Source organism: Mandrillus leucophaeus, unplaced genomic scaffold, assembly GCF_000951045.1.
Source record: "Mandrillus leucophaeus isolate KB7577 unplaced genomic scaffold, Mleu.le_1.0 Scaffold399, whole genome shotgun sequence".
NCBI classification, from domain to species: Eukaryota; Metazoa; Chordata; class Mammalia; order Primates; family Cercopithecidae; genus Mandrillus; species Mandrillus leucophaeus.
Genome location: NW_012104242.1, coordinates 1,614,937 through 1,620,064, shown reverse-complemented (window position 1 = coordinate 1,620,064; position 5,128 = coordinate 1,614,937). Strand labels below are relative to the sequence as shown.

General features: G+C 53.8%; 1 long non-coding RNA gene across 1 annotated transcript in view; it reads right to left on the bottom strand.

Annotated features, from left to right (window-relative positions):
* Positions 1-231: 231 nt before the first annotated feature.
* Positions 232-5,128, bottom strand: part of LOC105547833 — a 13,491-nt gene continuing 8,594 nt past the window's right edge. The window contains exon 2 of the long non-coding RNA XR_001007285.1: positions 232-401. This is a non-coding gene — a long non-coding RNA (uncharacterized LOC105547833). The remainder of the gene's footprint in view (positions 402-5,128) is intronic.

Genomic DNA, 5,128 nt, shown 5'->3' with positions numbered 1-5,128 from the left:
CCTCCTCCACAGCTTACATTTGCTCAGCTGGAGCAGAGAAGAGCTGACGTCGGTGTTGCCCGGGGACGGTGTAAACAGCAGAATATCCCAGCACACGCGTGACTGTGCAAACCTCCCTCACCATGATGGATCAGAGCAGGAGCCACAGGGGTGTTGCGTGTCACCAAAATCCTGTTCAGGACCCACGGGTTGCGGAGGCGAGGCCTGCGTGCTGCTGCCTGGTCCTGGCTCATTCCGTCTTTCCAGATCTGGACGCCTCTCCAGCCACTTCCCTCTCAGTGACGGGGCTGCACGCGTGGGCAGGGAGCCACAGAGATGGGCATCGGTAGCAGCATCCGGAAGTGAAACCACAGGATAAAACAGGGAACACCATCAGCTCTGGCAACTGACGCAGGGATCATCTGCTGAGGAGATAGTTTCAGAAGCATCAAGGGAGGAAGCAACAGCGGGATTAAGCAGAAATGGCTGGCTACTGCTAAGACGGGGATGGACACTGGAACCCAAACGCGGAAACCCCAACAGCCTCCGGGTTGTTCTGGCCTTTAGACTTCAGTGCAAGAGGCCGGGCGCGGTGGCTCACGCCTGTAAACGCAGCATTTTGGGAGGCTAAGGTGGGCGGATCACCTGAAGTCAGGAGTTCAAGACCAGCCTGGCCAACATGGTGAAGCCCCGTCTGTACTAAAAATACAAAAATTAGCCAGGCGTGGTGGCGGGTGCCTGTAATCCCAGCTACTTGGGAGGCTGAGGCAGGAGAATCGCTTGAACCTGGGAGGCAGAGGTTTCAGTGAGCCAAGATCACGCCCTTACAGACCAGCCTGGGTGACAGAGTGAGACTCCATCTCAAAAAAATAAAATAAAAATAAAAAGATTTCAGTGAAGGACAATCACCTTCTAATCCTTCTTAACCCTTGTGTTTGTCTCCTTAGAAACTAAATCAATCTCTCTCTCTCTCTTTCTCTCTGTCTGTCTCTTTCTCCCCCATCAAAGTCATCAAAGCCCAGTCTCTTCAACCTGTGTATCCATAAAATAATTAAAATTCTGTAATTACGGTTTTGGTAATCGGAAAGTTATTTACAAAAACACTGCTAAATGATGATGTTAAAAAGCGCTTCTCAGAATGCGTGTGTGGTGGGCGTGGACTGGCCTCCCTTGGGGCCATGAGGGTCCCGTCCGATGACAGAGGGGGAGGGCAGATGGTTCTCTTCGACACAGGACTTGTCCGGGCATTTCATACACTGATGTTACTCCGAGGAGGAAATGGAATATGCATTAAGATCTTTCCTAAATGCCTTTCAAACCTCTAGCTGTAGTGTTCTTTGGAACATAGTTTTGGAAATATCATGCTCAGACATCATTAACTCATCCCAGTATTCCCGAGGGCAGCGTATTTTGTGGCAAAGGCAAGAACCCACTGCTCACCCGTGGGAGGCACCGCAGAGTCAGGACCTGGTGTGGCCTCGAGTCCCTAAACAGTCCCACGGTGCTCCCAGTGTGGCCCCGGGTTCCTGGGGGACTCGCACATGGCAATGCCGGGGTCACAGCTCACAGGTTGGTGATTAAAACGTGATGTTTGGTGGGGTGCAGTGGCTCATGCCTGTAATCCCAAGACTTTGGGAGGCCAAGGTGGGCAGATCACGAAGTCGGGAATTCGAGACCAGCCTGGCCAACATAGTGAAACCCCATCTCTACTAAAAATACAAAAAAAAAAAATTAGCCAGGCATGGTGGCACGCACCTGTAGTCCCAGCTACTTGGGAGGCTGAGGCGGGAGAATCGCTTGAACCAGGGAGGCGGAGGTTATGGTGAGCCGAGATCACACCACTGCACTCCAGCCTGGGCAATGGAGCGAGGCTCCATCTCAGAAAAAAGAAAAAAAAAAAGGTGATGTTTACACTAGAGACAGTAATCAGCTGGCTCATTACTCTCTAGGGCCCAGCAGGAACATCTAATGAGAGTTTGCTTCAAGGAGGGTAGAGGCCAGCCCCTGCCTTGTCCTTCCCCTGGGGTAACACACAGGATGCGGTTCCTCCCCTTCATTTCAGAGCAGGCTCATTAAACAGACACCGCTGGAGGCCCGCAGGTGAGGCAAGGCTCCTAGGGAAGCCTGAGGGGTTCAGATGCACCTCATTATGAAGATTTAAGTTCCTGGAGAAGCACCCATTCTCCGCCTGGCCTGCGTGAACCTGCACATTTAGGCACCTGCCTGTGCCTTCACCTGCCCGAAGCGAAGGTGCGATTGGCCCACTGGGAGAAAAGTCCCAGCGCCATAGCCAGTGGTCACATCCCCCGAAGAAATGTTTCGTTTCTGATCATCACGGCGGGCACTGAGATGAGAAGAGGCTGGTAATGACCTCTTGGCATCTCAGTGGCCCTGCACGCAGGGGACAGCTGCCCATAACACGCGCTGGGGCAGCACCCAATGCCTGAGCTCTGGGAGCCACTTCCCAACTCCGCAGGGAATCACACCTTTCCCTGGTCAGTATCAGGGGGTGAATTTCCCAGCAACAGGCCCACGGCAGAAGGACACGGGGACAGGCCACTGAGGCTCCACAAACAGGAGCCCACACCGAAGGCCCCATCAACAGACACAGGGAGCCAGGGATCATCAGGATCAGAGCAGGAAATCATGGGGGAGAGTTGGTTCCCATGCTTTTGGTTGATGAGGGTGAACAGCTGTTTTTGATACTGGTTTTGTTGATTTCTTAAGAACGAAAATCAGTGCGAGAATTAGAGATAGGCATTATGTCTTGGAGGGAGAAAGCAACATCAAGAAAGCATCACAAGACGGTCTGTCTTCAGGGAATGGCAGAGGCTGACACAGGAAAACGCCTGCAGACAGCACGCAGTGGGGGCACCGACAATTAGCTCTTCGGGGACAGTGCCCAGGTGCCCAGGGATGTTTTGCTCTGATTCAAATCACAGGCATGAACTATTTGATGTAAATTTGCAGCCTGCAATACTGGATGGTGTTTTTTTAAAAATAACACACAGAAAATACACAGAATGCTGGAGGAATTAGGAGTGGAGATGGAAATCAGACACGGGATGTGAACCACGTGTATTGTTAGGAGGAAAACTGGAATTCTAGGGCACTTTTTTTTTTTTTTTGAGACGAAGTCTTGCTCTGTCACCAGGCTGGAGTGCAGTGGCACGATCTTGGCTCACTGCAACCTTCGCCTCCCGGGTTCGAGGGATTCTCCTGCCTCAGCCTCCCGATTAGCTAGGATTACAGGCATTTGCCACCCCACCGGCTAATTTTTGTATTTTTAGTAGAGGCGGGGTTTCACCATGTTGGCCATGTTGGTCTCAAACTCCAGACCTTGTGATCCACCCACCTCAGCCTCCCAAAGTGCTGGGATTACAGGTGTGAGCCACCACGTCCAGCCTCTAGGGCACCATTACTGTGTGGCTGTAACAATGATCAGGCGGCACAGTTATCACTGCAATGAGTAAACGCTTGACTGAGCTGCAGTTGGTGTGGAATATTGTAGATAGGTGTCCATTTAGGGGCTGGAAGGAGGATTTTTAATTAAGGAACTGTCAACAGCCAGAGGCCCAGAAAGACTTGCATCTTTGGAGCATTGGCCACACCTCTCGCGAAGTGCTGCCTGGAGGAAGAGCCCCTGGCATGCAGCAGTCTCTGCACTCACTTTGTCCTGATGGGATCGACTTGTGAAATGATCCTGCACTCCCAAAAAGGTAACGCCTGTTCGGCCACTCACTAATTTACTAGATCATTCTGTGGTTACTCTGCCCGCTGCCTGCATGGGACATAGTGCAGGGAGAGGCGCTCAGTGAACCTGTGGGTGGCCCAAGGGCAGGACGTCCTGGAGCACATGATAGGCTGAGGTTTGCCAGCTGTCATAGCGCAGGGCTTGTCCGAAAGCCTCATTCAAGGATCCAACCTAATGGGAGGCAGAAATGCTCAGGGCCAACCTCGCTGAAGAAGCAACGAGTGACTTGAGTGCTGAGTACTGAGTGCTGAGTACTGAGTGCTGAGACTTGAGTGCTGAGTACTGAGTGCTGGGTGCTGAGTGCTGAGATCTGAGTGCTGAGTACTGAGTTCTGGGTGCTGAGCACTGAGACCTCAGGACTGAGTGCTGGGTGCTGAGTGCTGAGACCTGAGTGCTGAGTGCTGAGTGACAAGTAGGTTTCCAAAGGTGCGGGACAGCAAGCCTCAAGGCAAAGGCGTACATGGGAAATGAGCTCGGTGAGCTGGAGAGAGAACCCAGAGATGCCGTGAGCAGGAAGAGTGTGTGAGCCATGACCTGAGAGGAGTTTGGAGAGTGTGGGGCGCCCACACCACACCTCACAGATCTTGTTTAGAAACCGACATAAGCAGGCGGTGTGCATGGAGGGCTTTGGGCACAGGGACGGACAAGGTTGATGAACAGAAAAACCCACTCAGGCTCCGTGTGAACAGCAGGTCACAAGGAGTCTCATCCTGTGGCTCCCACAGAGGCCAGGTGACCCTGGCTGAGGCGGTGGCCATGGAGAGACAGAGTTCAGTGAGACGCGCTCACGAGGACCTGGGCAGGCTGGAGAAAGGAGGACAAAGTGACTGTGGCCCGGGTGCTGGGTTTGGAAACTGGATGAGGAAACCCAGGATGCAAGTGTTTCAGAAGGAGGGAAGGTTGTGGGTGTGGGAGGCCCTGGGGCAGAGGCCATGCAGGATGAGGTCTGAACAATGTCCCTTCACCTGGGTGCCGGGAGGGAGACCCTCATTGAGCTCTGAGAGGGGAGTTTCGGTCAGGCGACTCGGCTGCACGCTCCACGTCCCATAACAGGGGCAACAGGGGAGCAGAGGAGAAAGGCACAAGGCAGCGGACGGGTGCCCATGGTGGCAGGAGCAGTGGACGGGTGCCTGTGGTGGCAGGAGCAGTGGATGGGTGCCTGCACTGGCAGGAACAGTGGACAGGTGCCCATGGTGGCATGAGGTAGTGGACGGGTGCCTACATTGACAGGGACGGTGGATGGGTGCCCGCATTGGCAAGGGCAGTGGACGGATGCCCGCAGTGGCAGGAGCAGTGGACGGGTGCCCACAATGGCAAGGACAGTGGATGGGTGCCTGCGGTGGCAGGAGCAGTGGACGGGTGCCCACAATGGCAAGGACAGTGGATGGGTGCCTG